Source organism: Neodiprion lecontei, chromosome 2, assembly GCF_021901455.1.
Source record: "Neodiprion lecontei isolate iyNeoLeco1 chromosome 2, iyNeoLeco1.1, whole genome shotgun sequence".
In the NCBI taxonomy this organism is placed as follows: Eukaryota; Metazoa; Arthropoda; class Insecta; order Hymenoptera; family Diprionidae; genus Neodiprion; species Neodiprion lecontei.
The window spans coordinates 40182203-40209834 of NC_060261.1; the positions used below are offsets into that span (position 1 = coordinate 40182203).

At 37.5% G+C, this 27632-nt stretch overlaps 1 protein-coding gene across 8 annotated transcripts in view; it reads left to right on the forward strand.

Annotated features, from left to right (window-relative positions):
* LOC107216568 (histone deacetylase 4) overlaps positions 1–27632 on the forward strand; it is a 106313-nt gene that overhangs the window by 10952 nt on the left and 67729 nt on the right. Inside the window, exon 1 of one of the 8 annotated variants that reach the window (XM_046731838.1) lies at positions 26039–26084. The exons of the other annotated variants lie outside the window; for them this stretch is intronic. The gene's annotated coding sequence lies outside the window, so the exon portion shown is untranslated. Of the gene's footprint in view, positions 1–26038; positions 26085–27632 lie in introns of those variants that run through there. 8 annotated transcript variants of the gene reach the window in all.

Consider the following 27632-nt stretch of genomic DNA (forward strand, 5'->3'; position numbering starts at 1 on the left):
GATTGTTTTTCATACAAAAATATTCTTAGTATCTTTTCTCTATACAATCTTTTCGTGCACGTGAAAAACATGCACCGATTATTAATTATACCGTATATCACGGACATATCGTTGTGAGGAATATTCTTGATACCGTTAGAAATTTTTCCTTCCAATCTATATCGTTTTTTTTGTTTTTTTTTTTTTCTTACGTTCTTGTTTTTCTTCTTCGACCGAATTATTTATACGTTATACCTGTGACCTACATAGGCTTGTTTAAGGATACGTTATTACAATTCGCTGCCCTCCTCGGCATTTCCGTATTACGTCGACCCTCTCTTGGTTCTCTCTTTTTAGGGTTCCGTGCCTGGAAAAGGAAAAAACCGGAACCCTTGAAGGATCACTTTGTTGTCCGTCTATCCGTCGAGAACCTTTATCTCGGAAACTGGTAGAGGTATCGAGTTGCTATTAATATCGAATACCAAAGTCTACGGTCCCTTGGAGGTGTAAAAAATTCAATTAAGTTGTTTCTTGCGGTTACGAATATTGACGTAATGTATTATTTGTATAAAATATCTGAGCTTGAGGGTTTAGTTGTTTCTTTTTTCTCGATAAATTTTCTTATATTACATGCTTCTTACAGGCATGTTTACAATCCCTAATTGTGTTTGCAACGATACTGAAATTAACTTTCTACGTGTAACGATTACATTTATTATATACGTTGGAAGAAAATCTCGGGTCGTCTTCAAGTCTTCGCAAGTTTATATACACATTATTTTTGATTAGTCAAGTGTATTTTTATTCACTTTTATCGTTGTTGGTACGTTATCATTTCCGGTTCTTTTTTTTCTTTTCTATTTCCTCCTTCTTTCGCTCAACCGCATCCCGGAAACTTGTCTCATTTTCTACACTCGCTAAAGTTTAACGGCCTTATGTAATTCATACACGCAAATATATAAATAATCACTTGTTCAGAAATGAGTGATATCACCATATCACTCTTCATAGTTTCAAGTTATACTCAACGTTCGCGCATCGGGCAATTATTTAAATTGCACGACCGTGTGGCGATGTTTCTCATATACTTACATATCTATATGATCGTCATAGGATCGCATCGCACATATAGGTACATATACGTATAATATCATGTAAAGAAAATACTAATTGGACCAAGTTTCCACGACTTATAGAGCCTTTGTTGTCCGGGCAGACTTGAGGAACAATTCGATGCAAGTTTCACGTAAATCGGTCCACTTGTTCTCGAGTTTATCGGTAAAAAACAGATCACGATTAGCTATCATAATTATAGCAGACATTAAAGTCATATTTAAATATGACTACAAATTTTTACCGAAAAAGAGATAATCGTTATAGTGTGATTTAACGACGATAAGTTTTATACTTTCCTACGAAGGTTTGGAAAGTTTGAAGAATCAGCTTCAAGGATTTATGCGTGAATTTGAAAAAATATTGCTCACAGCTTACGATTGTTTTAACATTTAACGAAGACTGAAATTTTTCCCCATGTCAAATTAATGGGAAATAAAAATCAAACGAGCTACTATTTTAGACTTTGGCTGGAGAGCTCATCTTTTGGGAGGATCTTTTTCTCTCTATTATCATCTTTTTCATCAAACACCAACATTTCAGGCGGCAAAAGGAACGAAAACAATATTTTTCTTTCTCTTTAATTACAATATGCGTATTATTTATATGCATAACAAAATACGTACATCACACGTATTTAGCCATCGTTCATCGCGCAAACCTCGTTATCACACAGACGGTGGTCTATGACAGCGCTATTTATAGAAAATTTACGACTATTCTAACCTGGAAAAATGAATCGTAAAGATTATACACGCCGTGCTTTGTCGGGCTCGTATACACCTCTACCCTACACCTATACGCAATACTCCACGTGTATACTCGAGGGAATTTCGTGTTTTCAGCGTTTTCTTATCGCATAAATTTTTTCAATCGCGCCGCCCGTTTTTTCTACAATTCTTCATTTTTTTTTTTTTTCCGTCCCTCGAGTTATTACAGTTGGTGGTACAAGTCAATTCGATTTAATATCACACATGCGGTATGATTTATTACGGTATAAATTGAGAAATATTTTTCTAGGTCAATATTATACGCGCCGATGTGTATTACGACATAACGCTACACGGAGATTAATATTACGTGTACGCAGAGAAATTAAATATCCGTATTTATTTCGTGAGTTTTTCTTTTTTTCTTTTTTTTTTTTTTTTTTTTTTTTTATACCAGTGTTTTGAACAATTATTGATTTTGTTTATATTTCCGATCTGTTTGGTGATAGTTATTTTTTCTACTTGAAGAGGTTTTATTCTTACGATTTCTAAACCGTGGATTCATTACGTATTACACGTGGTAACGTACAACTAAAGTTACATAAAATCTATGTACAGACTTTTGAACTCTACGTCTGCATTTAAAAACGGTTCCGTGTAACTATATTCTATATTTATGAAGGAATTTCAACGTCGTTGAGCGTATTTACTGTGTATATTGCGTAGGGGAAATAATTGCCTTTTACGACCGCGTAATTATTTTATTCCCAAGCAGTATAAAAGGTGCAAGAAGCTCGAGTGCAACGCTCCACTTACTGTTACTTGCAGATATGTACGTATATACAACATCCATACTTTAACGTGTGTAATTTACTTTCTCGGTACAACTTTGCGCAGGTTTATCAGATATGTACATCGATATTATGTAAACAATTGCTAGATTTTATATGCAGAGCTTGCGATTTTAGGCCTAACAATAAAATAAGTGCTTTCTTTGGTCTGTAGTTACAAGTTCAACGTTATCTGTTTCGTCCGATTATCCCGTTTCTGAAAAAATTATCGACTTTGTATTTTTCCCAAAAACCTTTTCGTCTGGCAGCGAAAATCACGATCGAGGATCAATTGAAATAAACGCGCATAAGACTTTCGCAAGGTTCGTCACATGTATTGCAGAATTGTTTGCGTTATCGAAAATCGCTTTTGTTTTTTCATTTTTCCTCTTCTTCGCAATCTTTCTGCGCAGAAACTTTTTTCATAAAGTTCTGCAAACATCTGTATATATAATACGATACAGAGTCATACATGACAAAGTTCGATAAACGAAAGTTTCTTTCTTTCCAACTCGATAAAGGTGGTAAGTTCTCTTTTCGTGTTCGATGTTCCGGAATAGCGATAAACTGCGGAATGATTTCGACGATATTCTCGGCCGATTCATTTTATCGCGCACGTTTTTTTTTCCCTCGCCTCGCCTGGCGTAAGAGTTAAACGGAGATATGGGTAGAAAAAGGTGGGAGAGAAGAGAGAGAAAGAGAGAGAGAGGGAAGCAGAGGGTCAGGATTCACGATTAAATATATAGAAGGTTAGGGATGAAAACAACGGGATTTTTCACCCCGTTTGATCACTCGGTGTTTTTACACAAACCGGGTGAGTTCGTTCGATCTATCGGATTGAAATCTGATTATTTTTCCTCAAGAATATCGTTGGTAAATTTTATCGTAAGAAGTCGTTATATGTTGTGTTGCGTTTTGCAAACCGCCTACCAATTATTCGTTTCATAATGTGTATATATCCTATGTAACACCGCGAATCGCAGTTTTTTTTTTTTTTTGTATTTGCCCCGCCCCTTTTTTCCTAGTCCAGAATATAAGATTTCAAAGTGATCGTAAAAATGCAAGAATTTTTGAGATTTTCGATAAAATTAAAAAAAAAAAAAAATAATACGGCAATGTAAGAAGCATCGTGGATTTGATTTCGGGTCGTAAATCGTGCAGAAATCAAGTTTGCCAAATGTATGTGTAGATATATGTATTGTGTGCAGTACAGCTCTACGGACTATAATAAGAAATGTTTTCGTACATGATTAACGATACATATATTATTATACCCTAGTTGTTTACGTAATTATATAGACTGGTAAATGGAATTTCCAAACTTTACTGCGTGGAGTCGACTCGCCGTTTGATACACCTAATAGATACATTATTTAGCTATTTATATTCATGATATAGGGTCTAATATAGTTTTCTTCGGTTTACATAACGATAGGCTATATATACGTGCATATGAGACATTCCACTTTAAATCCACCTGTACATAACCCTCATCATTTGCGAATTTTTATTTTTATTCTCAAGTACGGTGTAGTCTCCAAGATGACAAAAAAAAAGAAACCCCCGATCACCGAGTCTTTGATTTTTTGGACCACCGGTTTCGTTTTACTGCTCCTAATAACACGAAAACCCAATCATCGAATCGATAGCCCCGATCGATTGGCTTCACAGTCTTCTCGTAAATTCGTTGTTGAGAACAAAAATTTTAAGACCAAGATGAAATTGGGCAAGATTTCGATTTAGAAGCTACAGGTAAAAAAGTGATTGAAAAGTGATAAAAAAGCAATAAAATATAAATTTGCGTTTTTTAAAATTCTATTCAATTCGATTTTTCTGTATTTTCAATTACTAATAATACCATATACATATATTATATAGCATAGACGGCTTTTGTATATTTGAATGCAAAAACACACATAATTACGACAACGCAAAATGTGCGTGATTGAGAAGGCTGGTAGGCAAAAAAAAAAAAAATAAAAAAAAATCAGCTATTCATTAATTTTATCGCGACATATAATATTCTTACATTTAGCACCTACGCCAAAAATTTTATTCAATAAATTTCTATAGGCTGCTGTTACGAAGATTTTTATTTGAAAATGCGTAAGTAATCCGCTCAATAAATTTCAAGATAGAAGATTTCAATATGTCTTCAATTCTCGAATAGAATTTTCTAACCAACCGATCTACGGTTGTGTAAAAACATTGCGGTGCTAAGTGAGTCGAATTCGAAGTAACGTCGAGATTTATATTTTTGACGAGATGAATTGGGTTATTTTTTTTCTCCCCCTATTCATTTATTTCAATAATAATTTTCCAGCCATATATTTCCAAACGAAGCATGGAGTATCGCAGTATATGCTGTTGTAAGAAAAAAAAAAAAAAATAACGAATAAAGAAAGAAGGAGAAAAAAAAAGTCTCCGCATAACTTTAACCGCAGATTTGCGTACTTTGATAAATTCTCAATCTACTATCAAACCCAGTAAAATTCGTTCCGTATCGGGGGTTGGGCGTTAAGCAAGGGGGTTGCGGGGAGGGGCGCCTCGATCAATAGGTACGGCCGTGAGCACGGCCTTGCCGACCAGCACGTGGACGTCCCCCTCCCTCATCCCCCCTTCGTCGATCAACCTTCAACCTTCAAAACCCTCGTTGTGCACGGACCAACGCCAACTCGGCGATAGAAAGAGAGAACGAGAAGAAAAACTATTTTGTTTGCGGGAAAGTCGGGAGAAAACGAGAAATATGTATCGAAATTGTTTTCAAATTCTCCGTATTTTGTAAAATAAAAATATCATGCGACGGCCTGATTTGCAATTACAATTGCACAAAAAAATGTGTGCAACAAGAGGCGTGCAAGAAAAAATGTCGCTGACGATTTTCGACGATTTCAATTCAGGGTGTTCGTACCCACAGGGAAAAAACAGGGAATTTCGTACATGAAAATGGAATTTTTTAGTCCGTCGAAGAGATAAATTCGTTCTTGAATACGAAGTATCGTCGATTTTGCGAGATAGAGAGAGAGAGAGGGGGAAAAAAAAACAAAAAAAAAAAAAAACAAATTTCAATTAAAATTCTGTTTCGTCGCTTCACTTTACAATTCAACGTACATTGCACGTAATACCGAACGTTCTTTGATTTTTTTTCGCTCGCGTAAAATCGCACGCTTGCATTTGTAAATTGTCAGTAGGTAACGTTGAAGGTATTGGTATATCGATGTGTGAGAAAATCGTCGTTAATCAGAAAATCCTGTTCTCAGCCTCGAGAATAAATAACGTATTCTGTAAAAGTCGGAGAATTTCAGATTCGCGAACGGTATTACACGAACCATGTGTGTAACGATTGTTTCCAACATTCGACGAATATAGCGCGGTTTCACGGCTTCTTCAATCGCTGCATCGAATTCTCGCGATGTGGAAAACGCCGCCATCCGCGTTCGCGTTTCTCCCGCGTCGTGTCGACTGTATCCAATTTTCCACCCCTCGTCTCGCCTCGCGTCGCATGTTCCCATAGCAGCATTGACCGCTTCTATTTATATAACACCCTCACCTCCCTCACCACCCTCCCATCCGACCACTCGGCGTCGTATTACGTACGTCGTAGATGCCCGTCTGTTGCCCTGCATCCTGCATCCCCTGTCACCCTTTCACCCTTGCACCATTTTTCGCCAATTAATCTGCACGAATTCGACGCAGACGTGAACGAAAAAAAAAAAAAATTTTTTTTTTGGTCACAAAAAAGAGAGAGTTATGCACGGGCAATTTATTTATTCATTTATTTGTTTATTTACTTACAAGTACGGATTGAATACTTTTTTATACAAAAAATACGGATAGACGTGGATATTGGTCTGTTTTTTTTTTTTTGCTTTTTCTTTCAAGAAACGAAATGTTAACAAATGCAACTCTGTAAACTTTTGTTTTACATATTAGTACAGAATTTGTCTGCGATCGCGCGTTTTTGCTTTCCATCTTTCTTTTCCTTCTCTCTCGCCTTTTTAAAATCTCGAATCACGATCATTCCGCACCGTTCTATACGTTGTTGATCGCGTATATATATATATATATATATGTACTTATACCTACCACTGTATCAAGATAAAGCTATATTTATGTACGACTATCTATATTTAAATGTACAACACGGGGTGGGGTTGAAGTTACGAATTTGACAATATTGTTACAGCCAGGTGTATTTATGTATGATAATTATAACATAACAACAAATTATGCAATATATATATGATGATTTTACGTCGAACGCGTCTTTGGCCCTTGTACAAGATAATCGCGAAGGATTAACATTGCGCAATATTGCGCAAATCTACGGAAAGAAACGAAGACGGCTCCTCGTTAACTGCAAATGACTTCGATCTGATAAATTATCGACTTTACTGGTACAAAGGCAAATGTATTACAACATGTACACGTAACTCAGCCATTCTATAAATGTTATACGTATTCAACGGATTGTAAAAATAAAGTTTAACTTGTGCTTATGACATCCGATTCGCGGTCAATAAGAATAGTGAGGCTAATCGACTATCGCTTATACGTGCATATACGTATGTATACATGTATATACGTATATGCTTGCGTGATTTGAAACTCGTTTTAATGATTACTCGGCCTCGGTTGCCGCTTCTAAATTTAGCCGTTACGACGTTTTCACCATTTTCAAATTTATTGCGATTGAAATTTTTTTTACGTAACTGGGCAAGACCATGTTGCACGTATTTCCATGAAATCGAATCAATCAGTCGGGTGAAATCGAGCATATTCAACAAACAACAAACTTGTAACGAGAATTTCTTAGTCATTGTCTTTTCACCGTTGAAAAGTCTGCAATGCGACGGGGAAATTGGCGAAAAATTTGCCTACATTGCCTCGCGAGTCAATAATTGGACGTAGACGTGATATTTCTATTCTTCGAGCACGGTATAAAGCATCGAAGTTATAGATTATGAATTTGTTTTTTTTTTTTTTTTCTTTTATTCTTTTCGTTTCAAACTAATAGCCATTTATAATCCCTTTGACAACAAAGTACTGCAGTCGTAATAATATATCAGGCTTTGCGGGATAATGCAAACGCGAGTGCGACGTATTAGGTGCACGAAGTACGAGCCCTGAATCGTGTAAACGAGATGACAACGTGTATGAAAAATTTATAATTTATCGTTTATCGGTTCTCGTGTTACGTGTGCGTATGGTATGCGTATATAGGTATACTTTGCGAAACATCGTATGTCACGTAGGCGTATAAAATGACCCACATGTATAACATACCGCAGATCGTCGCCTATTTGCGCCTCGGTACTCAATCATGAATCATTTTATTTGAATTTCAATCCGTGGGCAGCTTTATATTACGTACAGTGTAGCTATATAACGTGTTAAACCATATATAAATCAATTTATACATACATATTATTTATGTTTTTCCAGAATTGCATAGCGAAATTTACTTCACGCGTACGCGTACCTATGCAAGAAAAAGAGAAATCGTCGCAGATATTTCTTTTTTCAATTTCTTTTTCACGATTGTAATATTATCCAGAATATCGACAAAAAATACCAAAAGTTGTACATCGTATAATTTTTCAATTCTTCTGCTCAAGCTGTTATACGCAATAATTGTTCGTGCTTTACGTATTGAAACACGAAAGTTGATACGTAGTAGAATAATAATATCGGTATATATTTGTAATTTATTGTTTAAATATAATAATAACAACATTACGATCGGGGCTCGACCCCGCTGCAGTTGCAGTTAAAATTGCAACTTCCGGAAATGTTTGACGAGACAATGAAACGATCAAATTCGCGCCGGATTTTCAAGTCATCCGATTCAGGTTTGGATTCGTATATTCATGGGTGATTGATCGTAAGCGTGGTAGGTATAGCGAGACTTTTACTAGGTTCACCAGGTTTTCGCGTCAAGGCTCGATCTCGCTTCCGGAAATTTCATTACTGACCGGCACGGTGTAGCGATGGTGGTGATGGTGGTGTAATCCACCTGCGGCCTTGAAATTCAACCTGTGCAGATAGACGTTTATACACGTACCTTGGAACTGTGTAGGTACCGGCTTCTACCTATCGGTTTTACCGATCTTCGAGGTCGGCCGGTGCCGCCATTTATATTCCTAATCTCTCGCTTGTAACTTTACATCTTGTAGGTACGAGTTTTTCTTAATTTTTTCTTCTTCTCCTTTGTCTTCGTTTTATCCTTAATTCACGTTATAGGCGTGTTGTAAGTATACCTGTGTACTTGTGTTTCCGCGTAGAAGAAAGACAAACAAGTATTGTAAACGAATCGTAGGAATTGGATTTCTAATAGCTAATGTTTCCTCGATTTTGCATCTTACGTTTAATTGTACTGTACACACGTCATGGCGCAGGTCTTCGGTTATTGGCATGATTTCTGAATTTGCGATAATTTTAATGGAAGGAAATGTAGGAGGACATTTTTTTTCGATATTTCGGTTACTCTGATGCGTACGAGAAATTTATTGCAGCATATAATATGTGTACAATATGTATTCGTACGAGAAATGCGAGGGGTTAGTCACTTTTGTAATCCGGTGTACACGAGTTACTGTAGTCTCGTGTATTCTTTGTAATCTTTGTAATCCTTGTGTAATTTCCTGAAATCTTTTCCAACCCCTGCCATTTTCGCGATATTTAGCAATTCTTCTAATCTCTGTAATAGTTTTCAAGCTTTGTGATCTCCTGTAATCCCTCTAATCTGTCGCAATCGTTACAATTTTTGTAATATCTTGTAATCCCTGCAACCTGTTTTACAGTTCGTAATCTTTTACAATCTTCCTGTAATTTCCTGTAATCTTTTGTCATCCCCGCAATTTTTGTAATTGTCTGTAATCCTTGTAATCTATGCAATCGTTTGTAATATTTTCCAATCTTGCCGCAATCTTTGCGACTATCCTGCAATCCCTGTAATATTTTGTAATATTTGTAATTTTTTTTTTTTTTTTCTTCTCCTCGCAATCTCTAATCTTTTCTAATCTCTGTGCAATCTTTGCAATACTGCTGCAATCCTTACAATATTTCCGTAACTCCTCTTATCATTGTAATCAGTGCACGCTACTTTTGTACAGTGTTTAACCCCGCGGATAAATCATATTATACCTACATGACAATTGGATTTTTGACGGATCGAACGCGTATAATTTACGTTTTCAAATGAAGACATCAATTTTTCTAAACTACCGAAATCAATTTCGGTCGGAATGCCGAGAGGATCACGTATTCTCAGCACCCTTCCAAAGAACTCGGTGATTGCGTGATTGAAACCATGTATGAGAAAAAGCTCAAAGGCTGACGTAGTTATGCACGTATGTAACTTGCAGTGCGGTTCGTTGTTAAGTTATGTAGATATATTGTTACAAAACGAGCCATTTCTTTCAACTCGACAGTACGACGATTATCCAGGGAAAAGTCTAGGAAAAGTGCTGGAATATTTTAATTCATTCTGGAAAAGTTGACGTAATACATTTTTGATTGAAAACTTGGATTTCATTTGTAATACGCGGCCTTGAATGCGTTAAATTTTCGCAGACGACGAGCCGTGCGGTCGTCAACAATATTCACTCCGTATATAAACAGCTTTATAAATTTTTTGATTCAATACTCGACCGAATTATCCTGTCGTTAAAAATTCATAAGAAAACCAAATGAAACTTGTGGAATAGTTCTGGAATCTAAGTTCTTGGTTGCATTGAACAACCTGTATTTAATATGTACGATACGTGCATTTGACGTACGCGCCTTCTCTGCGCGTAAAAAAGTTTATTCTTAATCAGTCGTTAATTCTTCTCGACCCCGAATGTAATCGGATTTTTATTTTCGTACACTCTGCAGACAATATAATTATACACGCGCGGTGTCATGTACGTACGTATACATCCATGCACATATGTCGTATATACGTTCCCCTTCTACCGAAGACATGTCACATCGAATCTCGAAATATCGCTGGCTCGAAGCCGCTTTTCACCGGGTTAACTTTTGCCACTGAAATCGTAATATTGGATGGAAATTTTTGACAATTACTACCTGTCAAAGTCCCAGCACGAACTCGAAGCGAAACGGTGAATTTATCCCCAACTTTTATTTTTTTTTTCTTTCACAATGTTAATATTTTTAGAATCATTTTCGGTCGCACAAAGTATACCGTGTATTTATTGTTAGCTAGAAGAAATTAGATTCCCAATATTTGTACTACACGTTGATGCTCGAATATAAAGAATGATTTGTTTCGCTATTTGCGGTCATACGTTTATATAATCTACGTGCATACGTGATATAAATATTGTTGTTTACGTGCGAGAGAAAATATTGATTAAAGTGTTGCGAATAAATCGTTATTTTATATCCTAACCAGTGAGCGATACGCAAACCAATTATCGCAATCTCTGCTTACAACAAATCGGGGTTATATTAATTTTTCGAAATTGTGATTTTACTCTCTCTCTCTCTCTTTTTTTTTTTATGGAAGTTGACGAAAAAGAAAGTGACCGATCAAGTATTATTTGAACACTTTTTATTCTAACGAAAGCAAAAAAAAAAAAGATAATTTTTTTCTTACATCTTCAACTTTGTCGATATTTTTTTCTTCATCTGAATTTAGCCAAGTATTTGTTTTTTAAACATTGATACAGAACGGTCATTTTAAAGTCGACTAAAATAAACAATTACTTTGCCACAGAAAGAAATAACATTGATTTACAAATATACCACGCCGGTAGAAATTTTCTGTTTCTTTTCAGCGGCCGCTTCTTCGTGAAATTGCTATAAAAACAAAAAAATTTCAAACAGTTATCCGATCATTCGTATATTTCGACTTTGTTATAACGTAGATATACCGTATATATGTATATACAAGCTTTGACACTCACGACCAATCTCCATCTCTCTCTCTCTCTCTCTCTCTCTCTCTCTCTCTCTCTCTCTCTCTCTCTCTCTCTCTCTCTCTCTCTCTCTCTCTCTCTCTCTCTCTCTCTCTCTTTCTCTTTCTCTTTCTCTCCCCGCCGTGGTTTCGCATGATGCACAAATACTCGCGCATGTAAATCATATCGTAATTTTTAACTCACATCTTACAGCGCAGACGTATTATCCCAAAGGCGAGAGGTATGCTGTACTATTTTTAGACGTATCGTTTATATTTTTCTTTCAGCGCCGCTTACAAACATACCAGCGCCGATTTGCAACTATCTAGCTCTATAATGTAGGAAAGGCCACCGCTTTTTTTTGCCTTCTGTTTTTCCTATATGATTATTATTATTACTATTATTGTTGTTTTTGTTATTTTTCTTTTGCACTTATTCATACCTTTCTAATCGTGTAACGTCTCAACAGGTGTCGAACCTCGAGATTCTCGAGCTATAATTGAAATTCCCGAGATTCTACAAGTACCTATAGTAATGCCATAGTAAACTGTATAACTTAGAAAAAAAACGGCTTTACAATTGTACTAAAATCTGTTATATATGTACGTGTAAAAGTGTCATAGGATTTTTTCATTGATGTTCATTCTTTGTTTTTTTTTTTTATGATTTCAAACATCATACGCTTCGTAAAAAACAATTCAATCAAGAACGTCACTCGTGTACGTATATATATATATTGAGGGATGCTGTGTAGTAACGACGTTCATTTGAATACAAAACCGCATGTATATTATATACTGTACGTAATAGGAATGTTTAATACATCGATTATAATGTTTGTGTAATTTAAGAAATGCTTAATAATGTAGAGTTTTCGACACCGCGAATAATTATTTCTATGTGTAATATTTGGCCGGAAAAAATGGCTTCTGTCCTGCAGAGACGTGCACGCATACACACAGAGAGAGAGAAACACACATATGTACGTTCAATATATACCCACGTATGTAAACACTGTGCGCACGTATGGGTGACATGTGTGTAAATTGGTATACCGCGTATAAGCTGTACGAGTGTGAGAATACGTAACGAAATTAGCGCACACAATACGAACGCCTTCGCTCGATAGAATAGAATTGGCATGCTACCAGAGCCAGGATTTTAATAGAATTGAGCTATATGGATCTTTTCTCTCGTCATACCCCGAAACCTCCCCCCCACCCCCACCCCTCGTTTCCTGCCCAGTCTCTCTCCCTTGTATACTCGGAAGAATCGCGCGAGCACGCACCTTTTTTTTTTTTTTTTTTTTTTAAATTTTCTTCGTTTTTCCTCCATCTCGCTAAACCGCGTATTAGAATTCTCGTTTGCGCGCGCACCGAGATTTGTACCGCGAAATGGAAAGTATTTTATCTCAAGTATATCGTGCGTGTAAACGCGTGTGTGCGGAAAGCAAGATACGGAAGAAAATAAAAGAAGGAAAAAGAAACAGGAGGTTTAATTTCACGCGTCATCTATGTACACCTTTTTTTTCCAAATTTATTTTGAAACTTTGTTTTCCTCGTTACGCTTTGTTCGCGACTTTCCAATTCCGGGAACATGTCGCATCGGGGATTTTGCATAAATTAATGGAAGATCCGTGTTTCATTCAACTACCAATCACGCATTCGTCTCGAAGACTTGGCTCATTTCGATGACACATCGTATGTACATATAATCCTTGATTTTCATATATATGTCGTTGAGTATATGTGACAATTTGTGATGTAAATTTTGCGTCGGTATTTAGTGGAGATTTGAAATTTTGTAATTTTCAAGTGAAAAAGTTGTTTGAGAAAGAATTTTTTTGCGATTTGTCAGATTTTCCGACCGTCGGGTCGGTAATAAAAATCTTATTGTCCGACAGCTACGCGATTATAATATTTACAGCGATCGAGTAGTTCAGTCTGGGACACGCGCTGATTACAGCCAGTCGGCGAATTGAAATCATATGTATGTACACATGTAGTTGTAAAATAATGACATTTGGCAGAAGTTTGGTAAACTCGTTTTAGCGGAATCACACCTCCTCCTCCCTCCTCCTCTAACTTTAGCTAATTTTCACGGATCTCAAAACCTGCCGTCCTACAATTAATTTCTGTATAATTTGTCTCGATTTTCAATTATAATTCAGGTGAAACCTGATAAGTTTTACTGTACCTATAGTGAAGTTTTTTCGTTTTTTGTTTTTTGTTTTTTTTTATCAATTTCATTATCACACAATCGCTTACTCAAATACATGTGTATAATATAATACGATGGGTTTCAATTTATCAACGATCTATAGAACGATTAAGAGATTAGCATGGATCAGATCAATTGACGTAATTCGCGATCTTTGAATGTATCGTACAACGTCGTCGATATCTCTGACAATTTTCAGGTTATCCTTACGACTTTTCACAAAATCTCGAGTTTATCACTATTCGTACATATACATTGTCATATACGTTGTCGACGATCGTATGTGTACAGTATGTACAGGTACGTGCGTTGTATTACATCGATAAAATAAAAAAATAAAAAACAGCCCCTATACCCTATTCAATTGAATTTACGACGTCGAAAGTATAGTTCTCGCGTGACGAGCTTCCGGCTCCCGCCCCTGTCGGCACGCCGGGGGCAACCGGAAGTGGAAATGGCTGGAGCCTCGCGGGGGGTGGTGGGCCAGCAAACACCTGTGGGGTTGCGGCGTTTCTCTGCAACTTCGGAGGGGGCGGATGCAGGTACACAGGCGGCCAACTTCTCTCTCTCTCTCTCTCTCTCTCTCTCTGCGGAGACCTGACTGACTCACATCCGTGTAGCGAATGTACGCGTCGGTGGCGACGGTGGTGGTGGTGGTGGTGGTGGTGGTGGTTTGAATAATAGTAAACATAACCCAGTTCCAAAGGCGACTCAAGACTCAAAACCAACCGATAAGAGGGCGCTAAATTCGTTGCCGTGCCTTTTTGCCTTGCCTTGCTTTGTCCGGTCTTCTCATTCTCTGCTCCTCGAGCCTGGGTCTCGTTCTCTCCATCTCCGTTTTCGTCTTCATCTTCATCTTCATCATCGTCGTCATCATCATCTTCACGAGCGTACCAATAACCTAGCCTAAACGCTGCCGCGCTCGTTCGCCGGTCCCACGCAAAGGTCACCCTAGAGAGCTGGCGGCGGCGCGTCTATTTATAGCCACCCCCCTTCGTCGCCCCCACCCACCCACCTTAAGCTCCCACCCCTCCACCCTTCACTCCCGGGCCGGGAGTAAAAATAGACCCTCGTATATGTATGCGTGAACGTGTACGTTTCTGTGGGTTTTTTCCTTTTTTTTTTCAACATTCTCTCTCTCTCTCTCTCTCTCTCTCTCTCTCTCTCTCGCTCTGCGTCTTCTTTTCCTTATCTTTCTTCTCTGTCTCTCTCGCTCTCTCTAGCCGTCACTTTTTCTTCACCTTCTCTTCTCTTCTCGACGACGACGATTGGGGTTTTAATCCCCCCCCCATCCAACACTCGTAACCCCCGCAAAATCAACGCGAGGGTGAAACGAGCAGTGGTGAGTTGAATTTGTTAGAGAGTTTGAGTAGTGACTCGGTGTATAAGAATGCGGGCAGGACGATTTATGAATTGAAATTAAATTTTCAACGGCTGACGATGAGGAAATTGAGGTGGTTTTTATTGTGAGAAGGTTTAAAAAGAAACAATTTCTTTTGATGTTGCAAATCGAGAATACGTGATTAATTTATTTTCGATTATATTATCGATTCCTTGCGAAATAACTAAAGCTTCGCAGCTTGCGCTGAGTTTTCTATACGTTCATTTTTGCGTAATTGACCTAAAACAATTTGCTGACAGTCAACTTGTCGCCGCCCTATTGCCTGTTGTTAGCCACACCCCTCATTTGTGTCTGAAACGAGAGTTTTTATTTGGCTTTCAAATAAACGAAAATGTCAAGTACATGTATTGAAATTTCTTTTTATTACTCCTGTCAAGATTTTGATCAGAAATACTTTTGGATTTTCCAACAAATTTCAACAGCCTGAGTTTTATCATGCAAATGTAGTGTATTTATAATGTGTGTGTGTGTATATATATCTATATGTATATTAAAAATAATAATTATTTTTACTACATCGAACATTTTCGTGATCAAACGATCTTTCAGTTGCGTCGATTTCTCGATGCGATGGAAAGATTCTTGTTCGTAAATCGTTTCGCAAACGCGATTTTCTTCTCCTTTTTCTTCTTCTTCTTCCTTTTCTCCATATCCTCGTGTATTTCTATGGAGCAGCTACGTAAAGTACAGGCCATGCGTGGTCGTTTACTCGTTCCATGCAAATGATCGAAGATTCGACCCTTGCTTACCGATACTTACACGTTAATCGACATTTACACTGTAACGAGCACCAGCATCACCTTTGACCGATGAATTTCGCTTTTGTGCCGCTTCTACGGAGCCGAAGAATAAAATTAGGGGAGGGCTTGAAATGAAACAATAGAAGCAAAAAGTTAGCAAAACTCGAGTTCCGATGCAACGTCGTACCCGATACACCTACAGGTCCTGTATCGTCATACATGTACACGCCAACGAAGGTGTCTCTCGACCCATTTTCATCACCTCTTATCCCCCTCACCCTTGAAGATCGCATCGTCGTTTCTTCTCGCTTCTCGCGGATTAATCTCGTAAGAGCGGCATTGATCCGTTTCGTAAGTGGAATTTCCAACACGTGGCTATTCCTGATCCGTCATATACGGAGATCACGAACGTTTTACTTGCTTACGGCTCTCCCCGATTATGCTTACATTAGTATAAGCGCAGCCTCTACGATTTAACATCTCGTTTCACTGTCTCACCGACAACTTTTACTTGCGAACCTTCGAAGCCTACGTCATCTCAGGAACGCTCTTCTTACGGACTCTTTATTTCGACTCCTGTACTTCGTCGTAAATACATTTTCACTGTGTCTCGAGATTATACGATTTTTTTTTTTTTTTTACGCAGTCTCTTGAGCAAAAGTTAGGAAAAGCGATGATTTTATACCCCTCAAAGATTAGTCATTGGATCTATATTTTAGATACGACTGTACGGAGAGTGAGGTTTGAAAACTGGGATTACTCAAACTTGATTCGCTCGGAAAGAACAAGTTTTATTTTTAATTCAAATATATATAGGTACCTAAAGTAATCGCAATGACTTTTTTATCATTCTGGTTGTCGGACTATCTGGAATAGTAAAAACGCAAATCGGCGCTTCGTGACTTTGCGCTTTTGGATGATTTGCGAGTCTGGCGTGGCATGTATTAAATTGTTAGATCGTTGCCAAGAATCTTGGTTAATTTGGCGCTATTAGTTTTGTCGGCTGATTGACGACGAGCTTTCGACACAAGGTGTAATGTCAAGCTTGTACTATTCGTTCGATCACTTATATTCGCTTATCGACTATAACTCGACATGCGGAGAATATACATACGTATATGGTACTTCGGTTCGTCCATGATATTTCCCATAGAATGTTTTGTAATCATTTATATCAGTAACGGTGTTGAATATTAGAGACAAGACCAGCGTGTCAGACAATTTTTATCAAAAATTGGATATCATTCACAGTTTATACGAAGGAATCCCATAATTATTCGAACATTTGTCCGGGGGATTCAATGCGAACAATGAGAATGATTAAATATTTGAGTATTTTATGGGTATTTTATCGAGTAATCGACGTATCTTACGGACACCGACGACACACGTATGTCGTGTGAATTACTGGAAATTACACTCGTTAAACAAAAAGCGTGTCCTGCCTGGCAACTCGATATACACGCGTATGTACGGACGTATCGATTTGAATACACATAATTACACGGTGTTTCAGGTGAGTCAACACTTGCGTGTGTAATTACAGAAAGTTAACAGAGCGAGCGCAACATCGTTGACTGCGTAAAGTATACAGAAATCGATGTTGAAAAATTAATACGACACGCGTCCATGGGGATAATAATGGTGTTGCAGGAATTATAGAAACGATCGATACGCGTTTTAAACTTTCGTGATTTCCTTTATCGCGAATCTCACCGTGTTTTATATTTTAAAAAACCGCGGTGGCTGATCGATGATTTTATATTTTAACATCACCCGCGACACTTGAGTGAAAATATACGGCATTTCAGGTAAAACCAACGGACTTTAATGAGTTTTTTCCTCTACTTCGGTCGAAAACAAGACCTCTGATTTTTCGAAATTTTATCGCCGTTTTGTAAACGCGCGATGATCTCGGGAAGACGGACGTCTTAAGAATCCCTACATTTTTGAAACAATAAGAAAAATAAATAAATAAATGGATAAAAATACCTGTGCGATAAGTAAGTCGCGACGCCTGCGTTAAAATCTAGTCGAATAAATATCACGTAATACGTGAATCCATGTACAACGTACCTTGAACTATTATATCCATTGTACACATACATGTTTCAAATCGGTCCCGCTTTTTTTTTAAATTTTTTTTGTTGTTTCTTTTTCCCCGGTCAATCCCGTATATAACGTACAGATATATATCACGGCGTGTAATTTCCTGAAATAGTAAGCTCTTTCATCTCGAATTTATTGTCGTATTATTTCTTAAATTCCGATCTCTAGCCACTTATTTCTGTCTTCTAAATTGTCACTTAAATATTATCATCATTATTATTTATTTATTCATATTTCTTCGTCGCTCGCTCGCTGGCGCCTCGCGCGAATCTCCCGATCGTTTACCGATTATTTGGCGTTTCGAGATTAGCAACAGCGAGGTATTGTAATATCGCGATGGCGGTAGCGGCGGGAATCCGTGGATTCCGCAGCATCTGTGGAAATAAAGTATGGCTTACAGCTTTATAACGCGTTCGTCGTTTCGTTTCTCATCCGGTTATATTCGGGAATAAATTTAGCCTTCCGCTTTTATATTTTCTCAACTTGGCTGAAGAAAATTGCTTCATAACTTGTATTATATGTTCGCTACGTTATATGTTGTATACACGTAGATACACATGTGTTTACATGTGTATGGATATATATATGTATGTATGTATGTATGTATGTATGTATGTATGTATTTATATTCCCCCACCCCCGTCCCTGGGGAAACCGCCGCGATTGCCAAATAATCGGTAAACGATCGCGAGAGGCGCCAGCGAACGTTGAAGAAAAATTGATAAATAAATAAATAATTATGATAACAGTAGTGGGATTTTAGAAGAGGGAAGTAACTGGCGAGATATCGGAATTGAAGAAATAATAGGATAATAATAAATTCGAGACGAAAGATACGAGAAGTGAATCAATCCCGTTGAAATTTCCTCCATATTTTGCACCGTCTATAATTGTATCATCGGTTATACGTATACCTATATCTCTGTTTAAACAAAATTTAATACACAATATATATTCCGGAGATGTTATCGGGTTCCTTATTCAACAGTTTATATACGGATGCAGTGGGCGTTACACGTTCGGAGGGGGTTTAAGAAATAACAAAACATGCAATATATGTACGCGTATATAATTTCCCGAAATTATATCTATATCGGTGAAAAGACGTTGAGGTTAATTACGGCAGTATCAATTGTTGCAGCCCCTCTCGTAATCCGCGTTTACCACGCATACGTATATATAGATCAGCATCCGTATATTATTACAATACAACGAATGCTTGAAAATTAAATGACGAATCCGTCCCGTTGCAATGTTGGCGTAATTATATATTTCTGGAAGACTGGGTGCAGTGGCTGCTGATGCTGACGCCGCCGTTGCTGATGAGACGATGGCTCCGTGTTTTCTAGTGATTCATTGCCCTGGCGCCAAACTCCACCGTCGCCGTTGCGTTCTGCATGCTTCGTCTGTTTTATTAGTCTATGGTTCTTTTTTTTTCCACCTCTGCTTCTTCTTCTTCTTCTTCCTCTTCTTCTTCTCATTTTTCCTCTTTTTCTTCCTCTTGCTTCGTCTACTTTCACTTTCATTCTACTTCCCTTTCTTCCTATTACCATTGTCATATTATTATTATTATTATTTTTATTGCTGTTGTTATTATTGTTATTATTCTTACCGAATCGAATGTTTGGATTTCCTTGAAACGAAAGAGGAAGAGGAAGAGGATGAGGTTAGCAGTGGGGGGAGGGGGAGGAGGGGAGGGGGGGAGGGGGGTGAAAATAAATTTAAAAAAAAATGATGAAACAAAAGAGAAAAAAAGCTGAGACGCACGGTGACTAATTTACTCGCGACAGACGGCGACACGGTGACGTCGCGACGCGACGCGACGGATCTACACCGTCGTTTTCCTCATTTCTGTTATAGATCCCGTAACCGTTGCAAGAATTTATTCGCGCAGAGTCGTCGATCGATTCGATGTTAAGAATACGGAAAAATAAAAGCTCACCTTTAAGCAAATCGACGAATGTCGATATTTTTGGAACGCATCGATCGGTTTAAATTCAAATCCTGTACCGTATGCAATAACGTTGTATAAATTATTTACCAAAGTCTTTCGTTCGTCTCGAAGGTTTTATTCTAAAACTCGTACTGTGTAAACGATAAATTTTCTACAACGAAAATCAGTGCCAAAAATCAACTTTACGATTATAATGTTAATCTCGCGTGCGATGCGGCTAGATTTTTTTCATTTCTTGCAAGACGATTTCATCGCGCCACAGCTCCGGTACAACAAAAGTTATTTACAACTTGAAAATTCTATTTCAAACCGCCGTGTGGCGTAAAAAAAAAAAAAAAAAAAAAAAAAAAACAACAACAACGCATAATCAGAAAAAATTCACTTCGAAGAAGTTCTGCTAAAAAAAACCCATCTTTCAAGGTGAACTGTGATATCCATGTATAATGTTGTACGTTATACGTATTTGTACAGTACAACTGTACCGGACCGTAGAGCTCGAACCAAACTGTTTATACCAAGCGTTGAAATTTTTATTCCTTATTCTATTTCCGTATTTCAAGCTGATACTAATCGCGATCACGTCCAGACATCGTGATGCAGTTACAAGCTTATAATAACCATTCGTTGAGATATCTTCGTTCCGCGTATACGCGTATACTTGTGAAAATGCGAAGGAGGCTGAAAGAAAAAAAGAAAAAAGAAAAAAGTCGAAGCGGTTATCTTGAACGATTCTTCTTGTTACGTCTACTCTGATCGTGATCAATATGCGATTGCAATTATCGGAATATCGGCTCAAACGGAGAATCAAAGTCGCAGCATTCCTTTTCTTATAATTATATTTAACAATTATTCACGTGCCCGTAATACGCAGCTATAAAACGTAGAATAAATAGTTGTTTTTTTTTTTTTCTTCTCGTTTCGACTTACAATTTTTTCCCCAATTTCTAAAACTACGTACGTACGTATTACAATTCGATTTATACTTTTTATCGCACCATCGAGTTTGGAATTTGCGTGCAAAAGATCCGTCGTGGGATGCATGCGTAACGTAACACGGAATCCATGGTGTTTGGCCGGGCAAACTCCTTCGTAAGTATTCCTTGCATATACGACTTGAATCCGAAATTTATTTTAGTATTCTAATTTTAAATTTTACGTTTAACCGCTCCTCCTCCCTCCTTCGACTCTCTCACTCGCCCCGGTTTTACGCGTTATACGCGCACGCGTCTCTGCGTTCGTACGTAAAAAACCCACCTTGGCGATCTCCGAGCTGTAACCGAAACGTACGTAGATACGTACATAGGTTCATACTTCAAAGAGTAAAGCGTACGTTGCGATCTATAAATATAACTAGGCACGTTTTACGACGCGAGCCTTTCACTGAAGCGTTATTATACGTGTACGGCGGTTCACTTTTTACGTACCGTATTCCTATCCATTTACCGATCCATTCTGATTTCTCGTTATTTTGAAAAATTCATCACCGAACGAGACGTATAGAGGTAGGCGTAGGCTACGTCGGCGTATCTAACGAGTATAATTAAAACAGGGCCGTATTTTATTAATTACTACCAAATCTTTTCCACTAGGCCGACTCTACTATCATATATTTACATATTTATTCTTCACGCATTTATTATATATATGTACGTATGGAAATATGTGTGTGTAACATCTCTAACGAAGCGTTGACTTGACCTCGGTAACGAAACGAGTCTCGTTTATACGGTCGACAAACTGGTCGTATAATAAACAGCTGAGTATCATACTCGTCATTTATATCCTTTTACACACGAACCTGACGATTGTCGCATTCTCTGTAATTATAGACTACGATGTTCGGAATACGTTCGATATCGCTTGTTTGACAAATGACGCAAGCTCGCGAAATGCAACTTTTAACTTCCCCCGTGAATAAATAATGCTTTCTATTTTTTTATTTATCATATGAATAAAATATATGAATTAGGGTACATCCCATTTTTTATTTTTTTTTTGTTCTCCGAACACCGTATCGAGATAAATCAAAAAAGACACTTGTAACATCTTTTTCCACATTCTTCAAAACTCTTGTTAAATTTTTTTCTCTTGTACTTACGTCGATCTAAACATCTGCTTGAAATCATTATAAACAACAACTAATCAAGGTGTACGAATATTCGAATATCAACAATGTTCGGTTTGTTGCTCATCCATAGTTACAATAAAATTTACATCCGCATTACTGAAAACCGGAAACAGGCCTCGCGATTTATATCTCTGGAAAATTTTACTCGTTACACCGGAATCTCGGATTTTTTATCTCCCCTTTTTATTGTTAGCTAATACGACGATATCATTAATTATTATCTTCTGCTCTATTCTCTACTCTTGTCATTCAACGATATCATTAATTATTATCTTCCGTTCTATTCTCTACTCTCGTCATTCAACGTTGCAGACAATTCACCGTCGAATCTTGACGAAAATTTAATGAAAAAATAATCGATTTAGAATTTTCGAACCGATTCATTCTCCTCTCCTTCTCACTACATGTACCTGCTTATTTTTACGATTCGTTTGTTGTTGTTTTTATTATTTTTCTTCAATTTTTTTTATTCGTAAAACCGGGGTAGTATAAAAATACAGCTGAGACTGGCTAAGCCCCGGAGGTTACGTTTTATTGTTTCTTCATTTTATCACCCATTTTCCGCACATTATACGTATTTGCGGGTTTGTTCCCGGATCGCGTTCGTCGTTGAGGCGCGTTTCGCACATCGAACCGCAGACACGCCTCGTATAATCATCGCGTATAACAATATACTCCGTTGATATGATCGCGAACCGCGTTAATACAGGCATTTACATCGAAGTTCGGTAGCGGCAAATATTAATTTCTGTTTTTACACGTGTGCCAGTTTATTTTTACCCGTATTTTTAGCTCCGGTATTTTCGAACGGAACGCCACTATTTTAGTTTTCATCCTGCCTTACGAGCCGCGGCTCCTGATATATATATATATATATATACACGCGTGTTATGTACAATATAGGTACACATACATATTACATACGTCCATGTATTATAATAAGAGACGCCTATCCAACCCCGTGTACAACAAACGTGTACCTGATCTCTGTGTATAAATAAGTATAATCTACGCCTCGCATTTGCAAACCTACTGTGTATATAAGTATAGGTATATGTATATATTTGAAAAAAAATTGTTTAACAGCTAACTAAATTGTATTTTTTTTTCTTTTTTTTTTTTTTAATCTCTTTTGATACAGAAAAATCGTCACTGATCGCAATACGTACCTAGTGCATAATAATGGGATGCAATATATCGTTGTAGTTATAGCGACGGTTTGGTTTTAAAAATAGAACGGTTCGGCGTTAAAAAGGGTTTGTATTTATAATTATCGCGACCGCCTCACGCTGAGAATCTCTCGACAATATCTCGAGAGACGGTTATTTGTTTTAAAGTTTTTCTTTATCTCGTTACTCCTAATTCGCGGGGTATTTTCTTTTCTATTGAATCTCTTTCGGGTTGTTTATTTTTCACTGTATTATTTAGAAATTGAAAATAATTGCGTACCTGTGTGTGTATGACTCGAGAATAACGTATACGTTAAAGAGCGCCACGGTATTTCTTACATTTTATTTTCCATCTAATTTGAGAAACTCTCCAACTACGTGCAACGTATACCATGTATAATATATTCGGTAATAAACGATTCGTGATTTAATATATTTATCTTAATTGCGTACAAGTTAATTATATGTAAAATGAATGGACACGTAACTAGTCCGAGAATAGATTTCATCCAGCACGAGGAGGGGCCGGTTTCTTCTTTCTCTGTACGCGTACCTTATACTCGTATTTATTATACTTATACCTGTATACATATATGTATACTTTATATATCTGTATATCTGTAATCGGGCTCCGGGTTACGCAAATTAGCCTTGATTGATATATTATATCGAGAAGAAAACGAGAAACAATCGAAGCGAGGGAGACGCGGAGAGAGAGAGAAAAAAAAGGGGCAAAGTTCGCGGAGCTGACGTTATTGTACTTATCGTTAAATACGTTTCGTTATTACACGCCAGAGCTCCGGAGGCTGTCCACGATTGTTTACGCGTAGGTATTTTGTGCATTGTTAATACTTATGCACACACGCGTGGATAACGTGTAGGTAACGAGGTATGTACGATAGGTATATATCCATGCGTTCGTTACGTATAACAGCCGACAGGTCAATATCGTTACGTATATTGTTTCGGTAACGGCTTCGATGTAATCGGCAGTATTGCGCAATGATATAATTTCGATATAATTTCTGGAATATTTCCATCCCCCCCATCGGGTTGCGCTTTGAACATCGGTCCGTCCTCTCCTCCCTCTTCTCGTCTCTACGTTCATACCTACGTCATCTATTACGTTACCCTGCGTTTGCGCGTTTGTGTGCGTGTGTATTGCGCAGTTGGAAGTAGTCGGAGAATCCCGGCGGATAATCGCGTTGCACAACCTCCTCCTCGTCGTTCGTTCTTTTCTTCTTTCGACGATTACACAAATTACGTTTTATAAATAATCCGCACTCTCGTGATCTGCCATTGTTTTTCACGATCCGCGAGGAACGCGTAATACGCTCGGCGTTTATATATACATATATGTATATATATGTGCAATTTCCCCCTCCACCTGACCCCGAGTTATTGCTATTCTTGCCGTATCTATCACCGTTCTCGAGATATTCACGGTTTAAAATTGGAATTGGCTAAATTAATAGGAGTTATTAAATGTACAGGATCCGATCTCATTTCATTCTCATTCATTGCTTCCTTTTTCTTTTGTTTTTCGCGTATGTATCCCTATGCGTTACGTGTATTTATTACATATGTGGAATACAAGGAAAAAGACCTGCTCTTTGTTTTTATTTTTCGTTTTCGTCTAAGGTTTTTATTTTATTTTACTTTCACGCTATGATTGATTCTCACGTTGTAATGGATTTCTTGAACATACGTACGGCATGTAAATTGCCGTGGAATCGAGTAATCAATCTCGTTTTTGATTTATTCTATTTCCTTTCGTTTCTTTTTTTTTTTTTTTGCTCCTATATACCTGCACTGCCAGCAATTACATACTGACCATTTTATTGGAAAAATAATTTATTAGATTTTTTTCGTTTCTTCATTGCATAATTCGATCTTCAACGAACATTGAATTTGCCATATTTTCAATCGGTTAGCACGATGAAACGGCCTCCCGGTTGGTGGGGATTGGAAATCCAGTAAATTGCTAAAATTTTCTCATCGCGTATCCTGCGATAGGGTAAAGATTATAACCTGCAAAATAAGGTGAATAAACGCGACTTGCGCGCACGTGTTTGATTTGCAGAAAATAAAATGATCGTATAATTAATCCTGGCTGACAATGCGATTGGTTCAAAGACACCGTGTGGATTCGTGTGTGCAAAGTTTCGAAAAGCTTTTCGACGCTCTTGTAAAAAGAAACGATAGATACAATTCCCGTTGCGTTAGCGCGATATAGTACAATATGTGCGTTCAGCGATATGTATATGTATAGATTGATAAATTTACGACTGTGCCCCGAACCGCATATAACATACAAGTTGAAGTACGGCGTACTTCTTCGCAGTAATACTAAATGTGCATTAAAATTAGCAACCACGAACGTGCGTGCGTACCCGGTTTCGTTTTTATACCGCAAGTAACGACTGCGGAAAGTTTCGCGTTTTTGTCGTATTTTTGCTGTTCTTTTTTTTTTTTTTTTATTATTATTATTATCTTTTTTTCTTATTTTTTTTTCTTTTTATTTTTTTTTTTTATTTCGAGTTTTGCAAACCTTCGTTAATCGTTTTTCAACCACCGCTCGTACACGCGTACTAACCACTCGTTCTCTTTTGTTTCAGGTTAGTGACGTCGGTTCTCCTCACTTTATTTCCTTTCTCCGTTCTTTTTTTCCCAACACATTCTGTTTTATTTGGTTTTGCTTCGTTGCCCTTCTTCCTTCCTTTCTCCATTTCTTCTCTCTCCCTCTTCCTCCCAGTTGTAGCTACCATAAATACCGAAGAAAACTGCAGACGGTGAGCCCTTGCTGCATTTTGCAAGTTGGCGGGTGAGTACACGTATATGTATAGTTGAGGATAAAACATGCGCCGAGTGACTACTTAGAATGTATATAAATATCACAATGATAATCACGTGTCTCACTCTATTTGTTGCCGTATAATACTATATATAAATGTATATGGCAATTTTTCCATATATTTTTTTCCTTATATATATATATATATATAAGGTAGCGTAAAAGCATTGGAGAATTGCAGGAAATTGCACATCCTGTTACTAACAATAAGCTACAGTATAATGCGTACGTACAAGCCTTCTATAAGAGCAGGAGGAGAAGGAGGCTTGCCATGCAGATGTCAAAGTCGGTATTGTCGTCGATTTGCAACTTCTTTTTACTTATTGTTAGTCCCAATTCCTTACACGCAGATTACACACGGCTTTTCAAGATTTTCATCGTTATATAATCCAGTATTCTCTAAATAACATGCGGTTATAGATAATAACAGATATATGTGACTCATGCAGAGTATCTGCATACCTATAGACTATACATATATTGTCCGAGAACGAATCGATTGACAATTTTTTAATTTCATCAGCTCTATCTCGTATTTATATACAGGTATGGACTTCGACTCTCTGATATGTAGTTACGTGAATATTAAGTACGTGTGCGAAAGTGTAATGCTTGAAGTTCGATCGGATGAGTCGAAGAAGCGATTTAAAATCCTTATTGCCGGATGTAAGTGGGAGTATAAAGCTCGTGTTGAGAAAATAGAGCGGAATATTCAACGCCATCTTTTCACATTCGTCTAACTGTTCGTAAGATACGTTTGGATATAATTGTTTTTTTTTTTTTTTTTTTCCTCCCCACTTCCTTTGCATGGCTATACAACACAGTGTAATATATATTGTAAATGTGCGTACGTGTGCGCGTCTAATAGCATCAAGTACGACGGATCGATGAATGATAGGAGGACGAAGGAGGAGGGAAGTGAAGGGAAAATACCTGACCTTGATTTTATTTTTAGCGGCTTGTGCCAACTCGGCTGATTGAGCGAGCTTTCAGGGGCGGCGGACGACGATGATGACGATGATGATAACGGTATAGAAATTGCCTACCTTCCTTACGGGGGTTAATTAAAACTTAACGGATAATCGACGAGGGTTGGGGGTTGTTATGGATAGTTGCATCGTCGGCTGCAGGAACTGCGAGAAAAGCTTACGACGCAATTCCAACGAAATCTCATTATTGGACAGATGTGTGTATATATATATATATATATGTATACATATATCTAAATCTGAATACGTATATGCGATTTGAAGGAGTGTATTAAGTGTTGCAGTTGCGCAGAATGCGAAAAAGTCGGAGGGATTGAAAATATTGTTATTGCATGAATTATTGTACAGAATTATTCGTACGCATTTTTTTTTTTTTTTAATTCTCGTTACACATTTTAATTTTCTTGGCACGTTAACATAAACGATATATTGTACCAAGATTCATATTTTTCTCCTTTGCGTTAAAGAATTTTTTAGAAAGAAAAATAAAAACAGCCGCATGTAATAATTGTTACGAACTGTGTTTTGT